This window comes from Quercus robur, chromosome 2, assembly GCF_932294415.1.
Source record: "Quercus robur chromosome 2, dhQueRobu3.1, whole genome shotgun sequence".
Taxonomy (NCBI): Eukaryota; Viridiplantae; Streptophyta; class Magnoliopsida; order Fagales; family Fagaceae; genus Quercus; species Quercus robur.
Window position 1 is genome coordinate 60861701 of NC_065535.1, and position 14770 is coordinate 60876470.

General features: G+C 33.5%; 1 protein-coding gene across 15 annotated transcripts in view; it reads left to right on the forward strand.

The window, feature by feature from the left end:
* The first annotated feature begins 1151 nt into the window (after positions 1-1151).
* The window catches only part of LOC126714336 (calcium-transporting ATPase 8, plasma membrane-type-like), a 73946-nt gene continuing 60327 nt past the window's right edge, over positions 1152-14770 (forward strand). For all 15 annotated transcript variants that reach the window (XM_050414439.1, XM_050414447.1, XM_050414433.1 and 12 more), the window contains exons 1-2: positions 1152-1314; positions 13890-13922. The gene's annotated coding sequence lies outside the window, so the exon portion shown is untranslated. The remainder of the gene's footprint in view (positions 1315-13889; positions 13923-14770) is intronic.

Genomic DNA, 14770 nt, shown 5'->3' on the forward strand with positions numbered 1-14770 from the left:
CATGTATATTCCCATGAAATAATATTAAAGCTTGAGCTTGTCAAAAAGTTTAAAAGCTTGAGTTCCACTCCACTCAACTCGGTTTGATTCATCAATTAAGCCAAGGTTGAGCTCAATATCAAGCTCAAACTTGAGCTCAATATTAGGTTTTTGAGTTTGAGATTTAAAACAAGTACATTATCAAGCTTATATCAAACTTATTATTAAGCCTATTTGATTTGGTCGAGTGAGTCCCAAATTCTATTTAATTAAAGTTTAAAAAATATATGAATTCATCTATCAAACTTATTATCAAGCTCCTAAATGAGTCAGACTTAGCTTGTTTTGTATCATGTCCTAATGTTCAATTTTGTTCATGAACAAGTTTTTTATTTTTGCTTAGGCTTAACTTGTTTATTAAACAAGTCTAAAACTAAAGTTAAAGTTTGGCTTGTTTATATACAAACAAACATTAATGAGCTTTTTATTGAGTTAAGCCTGAGTTGTTTATAAACGGATTAGTTCATTTAAGCCATAGTCACAAGAATCTAGTTAGCTTCTTTTTTTTTTTTTAATAAAAAATAATTAAGTATGCATTTAATATTGGCTTAAAAAACCAAAATTTTTTATTATTCAACTTATTTTTATTAGTATTTATGGATCTCATTATATTTTTTGGAACTATTTATAGGTCTCATTATATTATTTCAAATATCTTTTAGTTTTATCTACATCACTTTCAACAGAAAGTTTTTAATTTCAATTAAATAAATTGTTTCCAAATAGACACTTGAGTAAAAGAACATTTTTATTTAACCTAATAAATTTAAAAATAAGCTTATGCCATAGTATGAACCGGTCTCTCTTTCCAGGAAATTTCATTGGGTCAACTCGTCACCAGACCACAAACAAAATAATGTACAGCAATATAAATTAATATATGAATGGCAGTGATGATACTCATAAAAAAATATGGCAGTGATGATACTCATAAAAAAAAATGGCAGTGATGACTCATGAGAGCTGCGTGGTTGATGACATGATGCTGTTTCTGTTTGTTTTTTCTTTTCTTTTTTCTGAATGACGACAGACTGTTAGTAGCAGTTGAAGCCCTTTTATGCAGAATCTGCTTCACTAAGCTTTCTATAAGATCGGTACTACGAAGTTGCTGTTCCTAGTCTTTCAACATATATGGTTTTCACACTTAGATTTTCCAAGTAGATCTTTTCTTTATTCCAGGGGGCCGGCAGATTCGATTTCTTCGTTCAATCGGATAAGTTCAGAGCTGATGATCCTTCGTGGGTATTTCTTCTCCGGTCTCAATCATTTTCCCAGGTATGTATGTAATATCCTCCACATTATTTTATGCATTAATGTAAGAGAACACAATCAAATTCGATACACTCCTTATTTGTATCCTAGTTTCATTATCTGGCATCTTACTGCACTTTTAAATTCCTTTTCTACCCTAAATGCATTAACATGAATAAAATCATATTCACCCAACAATTTTTTTTTTTTCTTCATTGGAAGAGTATTGATTAGACTTACATACGAGGATATTTTAAGAACCAGATTCTATCCATGGAAGAGATTTGATTTTTTTGGATTTGGCAATGCATATTGTGTTACATCGTTTAAAATTTAAAATAAACGCAATACTTAATACACTTTTAAATCTGTAATATTTAATTTGAACCAAAAAAATTAGAAAGAATCTTAATATACTTTGTCCATTTTTATTAATCTTCCTAAACGCAATTGACATGAATATGTGGAACTGTTATTTTGTCTTCCATTTTATTTTTGATCAAATTTATAAGGCCTAAGCTATATAAAAATTAATTGTTGGAAGTTTATTTATTGGCCTTTTCAACTCTTTCTACTGCTTTAGTCCAATACTCTTCCAAAAAGTATAGAGGCGAATACGGCAACTTGATACATCCATTCTTAACACCCCTGACCCCACCACAAAAAATAAAAAATAATTTAAGAATTTACTTTGTTAGATATATATATATATATATATATATATATATATATATATTTGTTGGCTCTCTACGTATTAGCTTGAATGCTTCAATATGGTATTAAAGCTCCTTTTCCTTGGTAGGTTTCAATTATGGTAAAGTCTCTTAGCCCCTTCCCATTAAAAAAAAAAAAAAAAAAAAAAGTCTCTTAGCCCCGTTAACTTTTACTTTTACTTTAAAAAAACACTTATACTTGTACTATCTTAGATGCTCTAATAAAAACAAAAGTTCATATTTCCCACAATAATGATGGAAATAATAGTACTACACTAGAACATGACCCCCCCCCCCCCCCCCTCTCTCTCTCTCTCTCTCTCTCTCTCTCTCTCTCCTAAAGGATATAAAATTGATAAAACACATGTTTCATTGTAAAATGTTTAGGAAAAAGATTTTATATATAAAATATTTTTAGGTATTTGGTATGACAAGTAAAATTTTTCAAACAAACCACCAAAATCGGTAACTCAACTAGCGGAGCCAGAGGTCTGGTGATCAGATCACCAAAACCTATAGTTGAAACGATGACTCTGGCAACCATCGCCAGAGTAATGTCTCCGATAACTAGACCACCAGCATCGGTGGTCAGAACGACAGTTCTGGTCATCAAACCTCCAACACCAGTCGTCTGAACAACGTCTACGATGACTAGAGCTCGACATCGGTTATCAAAACAACAACTTTGGCCAACAAATCGTAGGAACCAGTTCCAAAGTAGCAGCTCTAGCCATCAAACCACAAACACAGGTCATCGAAACGATGGCTTTGATGACTAAACCTCTGGCACCAATCGTCGGAGCAATGGCTTCGAACATTAGACTGCCAACACTAGATGCTCAACCCACCAAACTGGTGATCTAGCCAACAGAGAGGGTGAGGGAAAGCAATTGTGTATTTTTGTAAAATGTTTTATCAAATTTTTAAAGGTAAATGTTTTACAACTTCTTATAAAGGATTTTACGGCCAACGGAAAAATATTTTACAAATTTATAAACAAACACCTAAATATGAGAAAACATTTTCTAGAAAATATTTTATTTCAAAACAAACATAGCGGTGTTTGTTTGTTGTAAAATGTTGGTTAAACCTAAAAACATTTCAGTTGACCGTAAAACCCTTTACAAAATTTTGTAAAATGTTTTACACATAAAAACTTGGGCAAAATAGTTTACAGACTATTGAGCTCGCACAACCCCCCACCCTTAAAACTCCTCGTACACCCTCCACCCTTTTCCTCATTTGCTCACAAAGGTGGTCTACATAGCCTTGAATCACAACGGTCACCACAATCTAGTTCATAGTGGTTGGAGGATTCAATGGTGGTTGGGTTTTGGTGAATTGTGTTGGCGAAGCTTTGATTCACAATTGGGAGGCTCTAATAGCGGTTGAGGGGTGCTAATGGTAGTTGGGAAGCATTAATTTGGTGGCTGAGGGCAATGATCTAGTGGCTAGGGTCGTGGATCCCTTAAGGTTGCACCAATCCTGTGGTTAGGGCCATGGGTCTAGTTGGTTTTTAGACTGATCTAGTGGTGGCGAGGTCAACAAGTGTCAATTTGATGGTTGGTTGGACCGAGTTGCTCCAATTTGGTGGGCGGTAAGGTGGATTGTGCTAATCTTGTGGTGGCGGGTAGGTTTTGATATGATATTTTTCCCCTTTTCATTGTAGGTCACACCAAACACTTGTAAATGTCTTTACTGAAAATATTTTCAGTTCCAACAAAACCAATGGAGCATTAATATCATCCTGCCCCTTTTTTAAAAACATTCAGATAAGTTTCACTAAAACACACACTTTTTTATCCAAAACATCCAAATAAGGGGTAAGATACCCCCTCTCCCCTCCCTCTATCCAAATACTCTCTTTCTTGACCTCACTAAAGCATACAATAGCTCTAAACTTTAGCATTAAAAAAAAAAAAAAAAAGTTTGGTATTAAGAAAAAAAAAAGAATTTTAAGCCTATAAAACTCTCTTATAGTCTTTTAAGGAAAAAAAATAAAAAAACTCTACAATTTATTATATATGCTTTATAAATTTCAATTTTTTAAAAATATTTGCCACTAATTTTTTTTGTTTAGTTTTCAACTTGTTTTGTTTATGTACAAATTTTTAAATTTTAAAGTATCATTATACTTTCACTTACTTTTTGCAAAAAGTCAAATAACCTGATATCAAATTGACAAGATCGTAAAAACAGTCTTCTCTTATAACCTATACTAAAAATTAATTAGTGTCTTAGTAGAAGATGTCATATATTTGAAATACTATATTATCTATAAATAATTTTTTTTTAAACTTTATTCCTTGCAATAATACCAAATGAGCACGTTAGAGCATTTTCATCCGTTTTTGCTGCAACAACAAAAACTAGAAGGATTTTTTAATCACCAAAAATCATTTTATTTATTTTACATTATCACTTTTACAACATACCATACATCTCTCTTTTTTTATTCCACATTTCATCATATTAAAACAATATATTTTCTATCCACAATCCTACACCACAAAGAGAAGGAAAATTTTTTAGGTATTCCTGAAGTATGGAAAATGGTGTTCCATCTTCTAACATATATGGCGAACCTCATCATTAATTTAATAAATGAACTATAAATGTGAGAGGAGGTCGCAATATTTTTCATGCTACGAAAATAATTAAGAATTACTTTTTATATACAATTCAATAAAATAATATATACCTAATAAAAATAAAAGTTACTCTTTCCATAAGACTTTTTTTTCTTTACAACCTATCAACAAGATTACAAATTTTTTGAAATATACAAATCTAGATTTTGTAGGTTTTGGATGTCTTAGGATGAGTTTAACATCAATTTTAAGTATTAACTTTTATCTTTTAATTTTTATGTACAATTTTTTAAAATTTTACTCTTTTTTTTTTTTAACTTTTTCTCACCATTTTAAAATTTTTCAAAATATAAATATAATTTAGTGTACTTTTAACCAAAAAAAAAAAATCAATAATAATCTAAATAAACCGTAAAGTGGTAAAATAGCAACCGAAAAGTTGTTAAAAAAAAAAAAGTTGTCGCATCAATATGAATACTCTTATTCGTATGACTTTAATTGGAGGTGACAACTGAGGAGTGAGGAGAGGAAAAAAAACAACAACACGAGAAAGGACAACTCTACTTTGGGTTTTGTGATGATCGAATTTAGACCAATAATCCAGCTCTCATAGTCGTAGAGTTGCTAAGATCATAGACGTAGGCACGTAGCACGATCAGGACCTAGATCGACATCGACAGGAGGGAGCTAATCCAGCAATGACTTTTAGTAAATTTGACCCCAACCGTGTGCTATGGGTTAGAAAATAGAAACCTCGTCCCCTTTTATTTGTTCCCACTGCTTTTCCAGGCAATTGAAGAAGCTAAAAGTCTTTATCTTTATCTTTATTGGAGTCATTTCTATTGTACTTTTAACTCTTTAAATATAAATTAATACATCCTTTTCTAAAGGCCCTGCGAAACTTCGTTTCAAGTTCAAAGGATTAAATTGCAGTACGCGTCCCTCCAATAGTCAAGAAAGCTGGTCTATATTAAAGGGATTGCAGTCACTGTCATTAGTCAAGTCAAGGACCACAACCCTAGGTCCTGCAGAACTGACAAGTCATATCAGAATAGTCTAGACTGTCACGGAAAGTGAGTGATACAACAATTTTAAAATAAATAAATTAACTTTTTAATGCACTAAAATATGTTTATATTTATATATATATATATATATATCTATTTTAGAATAATATTTAATGATATATCTTATATCTCATCTTCTACTTTAACAAATCACCTAAACTTTTCATTTTTAATTTTTAAGTCTTAAGAGTATTAGCGCCGCTGTATCAGATTTTTTTTTTTTTTTAAATCATATTTTTAGTACAACAAAAGATTACTTTATTTATTTTAATATAGTATTTAACATTATTCCTTACATCTCATCTCTTATTTTAAATATTTCCCATTAAAATAATACATACCTTTTATTATTAAAAAATAAAAATGCACACCACCAACCCTACATGTAACTTGTTAGCCATAACTAGGGGTGTTCACCAAACCGCATAAACTACACAAACCGCAAAAACCACACCTAAACTACTTGCAAGTTACAATGCACTGTACCGCATGGTGCAGTGCAGTTTGCGGTTTTATAATAATAAAACCACACAAATCACACTGCATCGCACCCTTGCTATATATTAATATATTTATTTTTTAATATTAAATAAATTATTAATAGTTTAATAACCCTAGTTGTCCAAAAATAAAAAGTTTAATAACCTTAGCAAGTGTTGATTAGGAAAACCAACCCAAAATAAAGAAAAATTAGTTCAATAATTTAAAACTTGGCCCAAAACAAAGGGAAAAATCAATCTTGGACCAGGCAGGAAAAGTCCAAAATTCGAAAAATATACCGGTTTCAAACCATTCAAACTGTATCTTATACCGTGCACCGCACATGTGACCTAAAAAATGAAATGCGGTACGGTTATGATTTTGGCTAAACTCTAAACCACACCAAACCGCACTGCACATATGACCGCAAAAGTGAGGTGCGATGCGGTTGTGATTGTGACTAAATCACACCGCAAAGTGCAGAGCTAAAAATGACCCAAAATCGCACTGCACTGCACCGCGAACACCCCTAACCACAACCCCCCACCACCACCACCATCAAATTTCTGCAAATACAAAAAACCCAAATTCAATAACCCACAAAATCAACATAACTTCTACAAATGTAGATATACAAAGTGTGGGTTTGGATACAAGTCTGCGTTTTCCCCTACCGTAGTTGTTGACCAAGTCAGCAGTGAACAGTGCATCCGTGCACTGTTTACGGATCCCATAAACTTCACTTTTCAGCCACTTTTTCATTGAAAATGGGTCATACGGTACTATTCACACATTTAAAAATTATTTTGCTACAGTGTTTTCAGTTTTCAGTTTTTAATTTCAAAAAAATAAGTTCTATCCAAACGAACCTAAAAACCCACAACTTGCAAAAACCTAAAATTTTATAGCTACAATTTGTGTAATGCAAAAACCCAACCTCCTTGCCTCCAACCTGATTGCTATGAAATCACATGCCACCAACCCATTGATCGCAGCCTTAAAAAACCCAACACACTGCAACCATCGCACAAAACACCATATTGCAACCCACAAACCCACTGATCTCAGTGCCACCAATCGAGACTCACAAATATTCAACTCATAAATAGTGGCTGCAGAAATCTCAACTTCAAATCATTTCTCTCCATCATTGAATTCCTTTGCCTTACTTCTTCCTTGATTGATCTTGCTACGAATCTAGTGGCTATGTTGAGCTTGAAGAAGACAATGCAATTGGAATTGGAGGGGAACAAGGCTTAGGCGTGGTAGGGATTGTGTTGTTGGCTAGTGGTATCACAATTGGGTTGGAGAGGAGGAGGTGAATTTGCTAGAGAGGATTTAGAAATTGGAGGATTTTCCAAAAAGAGAGAGAGATCAATATAAGAAAGGAGAGAGAAATTATTAAAATAAATAGCATGGTTGTCGTACTCTTCTATTAGTAGAAGGGTATTGTAACTCAAACCAATTTTTTTTGGCATTTGACACATCCAAGAGAAATGACTTTTTTTTGTGTTTGATGTGCTAAATGCTAAAAATTTAGTACTTAGCACATCCAATGGTAGTGCTATTAGCATCTAGTGTGCTAAACAAATGTTAGTTTAGTATACCAAACTACTATTTTTGCTACTTTAAGAGCATTCACATCCGCAATCTTCAAACTATTCTATTTTACCATCATAAAAGCTACTTTTCCTATTATACCATACTATTTTATTACACACTCAACATCCCAACTTTTATTTTTCTATAAAACACATTAAAATAATAAATTTACACAATAAAATATATCTCTCTCTCTCTATCTCTCTCTCTCTCTCTCTCTCTCTCTCTCTCTCTCAACCACTTATCACCTCCATCACTACTATGAAGACCCAAAACCCCCAACACAGAAACTCATCCCCAACCCCAAACAAACCTAGCACAAAAACTCAACCCAACCATCAACAACACAACAACCCACTGATCCACCCAAAAAATTCCAATCACCACCCATTGATCCACCATCAACAACACAACCAATAACTACCACATCACAGTGCCACCGCTGGAAACACCACGCAAACCCACCAAACACTAGAGCCACCACTGAAATCAACCCCAAAACCACCATTGAAATCAACCCCAGACCCACCATCGAAATTAGCCCCAGACCCACCATGCCACCACGACCCACGACCCACCTCACTGACCACCACGATCCTTAGCCCCAGACCTACCACAACCCACCATGACCCACCAGAGCCACCACCGAAACTCAGCCCTAGACCCACCATGCCACCACCACACCAATCCACCACAATCCTCAAACCCAAACCACCACAATCCTCAACCCCAAACCACCATGATCCACACCGATCCACATACGATAGCAAATCACTACCATCCACACTGATCCACAACCACACTCATCAAACCCACCGCCACCGCAGCCACCCAACACCACCACACAATAAGACCCACAACCCAACCAACACCACCACACAATAAAACACACTCATCAAACCCACTAGAGAGAGATTTTTGTTCGACCAAGAGAGAGTAGCAATTGAGGTCAAGAGATAGAACTAAAGCAACGGGGAAGAGAGAGAGAGAGAGAGAGGTTTGGCATTGATGAGCTCTAGCAAGAGAAAGGGGATGAGAGAATGTTAAGAGAGAGACAAAGAAATTGTTAATTTTGGGAATAAAATAATATATAATGGTTTACAATTGTACTACACTGCCATCATAAATTTATGATGGTACTGTAGCACAATTGTAATTGAGAGATTGGATAACGCATGCTTTTGGTGCTTTGATGCTAAAATCCCCCAACATATACCGTTATCAAGACCCAGTGCAAATGCTCTAATATACCATTTCATAATTTAGCCTACATCTTATATACTATTTTATTATACAAGCCATTAAAATAAAAAAGTAAAAGAGCAAACACAACACCACAAAATCTACCACAACCAACATCACCAAACCCAACACCACTACATCAATCCTAGCATCACTGCATTAAAGGAATTAAAAGAAGTTTACCTATCCAAGTTTGGCATTAGGAAGTTTAGCTCTGATAGCATCCTCAAGCTCCTTCCCTATAGGTATCGCACCAGACATCACTATCTAAATCGTCAACAAGTCATACTTATTAACCTCAAGGCTCTTAGCGATCGCCAAAACAACCGAAGAAACAAAATGTGCAATTGTAACCTTAAATTTATAAACCAACTCCAACAACTTAACAATTTCAAATTTTTGCATAATCAAAATTGCTGCCCCAACTCATAACCCACAAAGAAAAAATGAGTTCAACGAATAAATATGAGACAACAAAAAACACACAAAGTAAACCTAGCACCCATATCACCAAACCCACAGTCCACAATCACCACCACAACCCATAGTTATCACCGCATCACCACCTAACACCGAGATCCATCAAACCCAGATCACAAACTGAGATCCATACCATCAAACCCACATCACAAAATCCACTGCCTAGAACTATAAGGAATGAGTCAGAGAAAAATAGAGAGAGGCATGAGAAAGACTGTGAAAGATAGTTGGAGAGAGGAAAGAGAGGTACGAGTGAGAGAGTGAGGAGAGAGAATAAATTAATTAACAAAAAAAAGTAGCATTGCTATAGTGAAAAAATTTTGCAAATTTTTTTCAAAGTGGCATGCCAAATAGAGCCACTTTTTTGTTGTTTGGTGCTAAAATGGCATTTTGAGTGTTTTAGCACCCCCAATGTTTATACTCTAAGTATCTCTAAATTTTTCTCCTTATTTTAGGATAAGAACCTATTTTTTTCTATCTTAGCTAACCAATTTTCAAAACACCCATATCAAATTCTCTACTCTAAATCTGATTTCATTTAAATATTATTTCTTCACCCATTTTTTATTATTTCTCTCTCCTTTCAAACACCTAATTTTATTTATCACAATTCCCAAGACACAAAAATAATAAAATAATGATTAAAGGCATTATAGCATTTGCTTGAGTGGCCCTCAAGCTTGCTCAAGCAAGTCGTTAAAACATAGTTTTCTATTTTTTATTATCTCTTCATTCTTTAACTTTCAAAGTAAGATCCTTCATAAATTAGAACCTACATATATATCCACAACAACAATCCCATACTAGGTTTTTTTTTTTTTTTTGATAGATGACTATCCCCTACTAGGTTTTATTATCTATATTTAACTTGGTTGACAATTTGTTATGCATAAAGGAAAGTGTCTTTTAACTTAAATATAATGCTCGGGAAATTTTCAAAAAAGATTTGTTTCTAAAATTTAAGGCTCAAAAGAGTCTCACCTTATCTCATTGTTAAAATTGACAGAATAACTAACATAAGGGGTGCATTTGGTACACCATCCAAGTTCATGTACTACATTAGCAAACAAATAAATGATAAAGGAGTCTTAGTGCAATAACATAAAAGTTTAGGGGGTCCTAAACATGATTATGAAAACCAAAACATAAATAGTTACATGAAATTAAATATGAAAACCCTCAAATTTGTGTTTTGATCTAACCTAACATCTAACAAAGCATTGCATATCTCACATTTGATAAAAAATATTAGAACATATTGAGATCTCAAAACAAACTATATGATCATGCCAGGAAATTTATAAAACCCAAAAACCTAAGATGGAGACTCATGTGATTTTTACCTACATCACCATATAATCAAAAGAAAAAACAAATAATATCATTAAACAAACCATCCAAAGAATCGGTTAATACCAAAACACACAAGTAACAAAGTAATTCCTAATCACATAGATCTCAAATCAAAATTAGAAAGTAAAATATCCAGTTCCTTGAAAGCTCTAAGATCTAAATAGCTCACTAAATGAACTAATCAATGAGCACTTATCACATTAAGCTTCGCGAATCTAGAAGAACAAGGCTTACAAAAATCTTTGGTACTTTTAGAAGCTTATAGAAAACCAATGAGAACTCTTGGAAAAGTTTTAAAAGTTTTAAACTTAGAGGAATTTTTTTTTGTGTTGGGGGGGGGGGGGGGGGGGACAATGGGTGACTTATATTTTTGCAAAATCACATTCAATAATTTTTCCTCTTCAAAATTCCTCCCTTAACTCTAGATATAATAATGTTTTTATAGTGATTCTCTAGGACTTTGGGACCAATTGTCATATGATATCTCACTTATTTTAATTCCGACTAGTACCAAATTTGTGCACATTGAAGTTTCAGATGTGTACTTTCACATGAGAAAATTTCCATTTTAACATTCCATGTATTTTATGAGATATGAACAAATGAGGAAAAAAAATAGTGACTTCATCAGTAGTACTTTCGGGGACTTTTGAGTCATGAATTGATCTAGATCCTTTACAAAAGCCTCCAATACTTTGTTTATCAAGGTTAGAGCTTTGCTCCTTCATGATTAAGGATTGGGACTTGAGTCTATTTATTGGAACAAAATAGGAAGTCTACAATGAATATTATCTTTAAATGAATATCCCGGTTGACCTTAAAACTAACTCCATGACAAAAGATTGAAAAGAATCCTCCTTAGTGATGAGATGGATATTAGAGAAAAATTATTGAATAAGCATGAGAGTAGGTTCGGTGATATTGTGAGTAATGGAAAGGAAGCACGGACACTTCATTTGGGGTGCCATACTGGTGTCGCACTCGTTGTGTCATTTGGGGTGCTCAGGTATTACCTAGATCAGGAAAATCTATAGGACGCTCAAGGTGCATCTCACATAGACCATGACACTCATGGAAAGCATTTGAGGCTCAAACATGATGAATTGGTTCTTGTCAAAGCGAGAAGTGGAAGCACTAGAGCTAGAGCTAGAGCTAGGAGCCATTATCCTGGAAACAATTAGAGAAAATATGCAATGAAGATCGAGACATGACTCAATGGAACAACGCCTACATGAGATATCCCAATATGCTTGAGAAAAGGTATTTCCACAATGATGTGTATGGAAATTCTAGTGCAAGTGTGAAGGGTTTATACCATAAAATACCTAGTAGATAGGCCATAATCAAGGTCTACGACACAATCATGCTATACAGGCGATGATTATTGGACAAAATTTCACTTGGGCATTTTGTCGAACATTTAGCGTGCGTAGTCAACGCAACCAGGAATGAGCTAACAACCACCCATGAAAATGGTCCAAATTACACACAAATAGCCTTCAAAGCTTCAAAGGGGAACAAACCCCATCGTTGACAACCAATATAATAGAGAAATTTTGATGGACTTTATACACAAATCCAACCTTTGTGAAAAAATCCCAATTTTCATGCCCCAGATTGAAACTAGATGAAATACATGGTGAAATGAGATGGGATAGCGTAAGATTACCTCAATGATGAAGGAAAACCTGAAAGGAATACAGTAATCTCGAAATAATTTCAGGTTGGAAGCTTGAGGGTGAGGGCGGGGTGAAATTTCGCACTACCGAGTAAAATGGCAAAACTGACCCCAAATGTCGAGTAAAAACCGTTTAAATGAGGTTTGGAACAAAATTCGGTTAAAAAAAATAAAAATCGGTCTATTTTAAGTAAGAATTTTTATTTTACATTTTTTCTGTTTTGGATTCTCTTATTTTGCTGAAACTGAATATTTTTTGTTGAAAGTATTATAGATAAAGGTAAAAGTTAGCTGAAATAATACAGTGGACTTGTGAATAATACTAAAAAGTATAGGATCCATAAATAGTAGAAAAATAAGATATATAGTAAAATAAGCTGGCTTTTTAATTTAGAGTCAAACACATATTTGCCCTTCAAAACTCTCCACATTTTTACATTATATTTTATTAAAATATCAATTTTTCTTAATTTTTTAATTATTTTTCTTTTTTCACACAATAATCATTGTTCACTTTCTTCCTTCAACCTCGAAATGCGTTAAAAATGAATAAAAAAATTATATGCAAAATGAATAATGTTAGTGTAAATTTACACAGTTATTTTAACAATTTTGCAAATTTACACTTTTTTAACTTGATTGATTGATATGGATGATTTTGAATGTGTAAAATTGATACATGTTTCTATTTTGTATTGATTGATGCAAATGCTTTTCTTCTTTTTTTCTTTTTTCCATTTTAGAGAGAATTCAATTTATGGTGTCCGCTTCTGATAATAACTCTTTATTATCAGACCAAGACACCAATCAATTTTTTAATGCAAATGCTCTTAAAAAATTAAAAAGACCCTATTTTTCTCAAGAAAAACACTCTAAAGACTTGCCACCAAAAAAAAAGAACAAAACATCTTTTGGGTTCTTTCATAAGGAGATAAGCATGTTTAAACAAAGTTTGAGCAAGTGCTATTTGAACCATAATAGAAATTAGGCATTGATTACACTTAGGACTTGCAAGTAGTGTGTAAATTTAAACACTTAAAGCAAGTTGTTACAAAAGAAATAGTGAGATGGCTAAATGCCATACAAGAAACCAGCACATAATGTACACACAAAATATCACTAAGGTTTGATAGACACAATCCTCTAATGAGTTACATCGTATGAATGATGAATCCCCCTTACTGTTTGTCCTTATTAAAAGAATTCTACATTTTTTTTAAACAAAATTAAAGTACACCACATTTGAATCTTATATTTAAGTTCATGCTTAATTATTCATATTTACTCCTTTTATGTGTCTTTGTCTTAGAACTTCTTTCCCTTTCTCTCTTGTGTGTGTTTGTTTCTCAAAAAAAGAAAAAAATCTTATGAGATCCGACTTTTCTATATGCAGGAGGATAATTTTTGAAGATCAGAAAAATTAGCTGTAAGTACTCATTTATGCATTTCTCATTAGAGTGTCTAGTATTTCATCAAAATTCTCAATATTTACAAGTAGGTCGCATGACCGATTGCCGCTAATCACTCACTTAAGGGCCACAATACTCACTCAAACTTATTTATGCATACATATGCTAGCTAGCTTCACAAATGCACTACGCCATTGTAAGAATGCACGACTAAAAATGGATTTCACAAAGCTAACTCTATTTTAGAAAGATTTCAAATTTTCTATTTTTTTTTAATCAAAACTTAAAAAACAAACAAAACTATGGAAAAAGGAACTAAGGACTAAATAAATCTAAATGAGATGCGATGCATAGTGTATGCAAATGCAATGTAGGATGTGCATCAATGTCCACTAATGATATAAAGAATTGAAACAAGGACGGAGGAGCAAATTTGATCTTTCCTATTGAGAGGAAGATGGGTTGGATGGACCTTCACCAGTGTAACCTAAGCTAATCCTATCCAACTAAGTTTTAGGATGCACAATGTATGTAAATGCAATGTCAGATGTGCGCATGAATGTCCACTAAGAGCATTCACATCCAAAAATTGCATCCCATCTTATTTTACCATCTCAAAAAGCTATTTTATCAATTATACTATACCATCTTATAATACACCCAACATCCCAAAACTCTATTTTTTTCCCCATTTTATTTAAATATTCTTTTTTATTTCTTTTTTTTACTATTTCTCTTTTTCTCTTCCTTTTCCTCTCTCTCCCTCAACCTTTAGCACTGGCTACAACAGATAAAACCAAAACAGTTCAACACACAGTCATCCCCACATATCCCAGCACCACCCACCGAACCATCAAACCAAAAC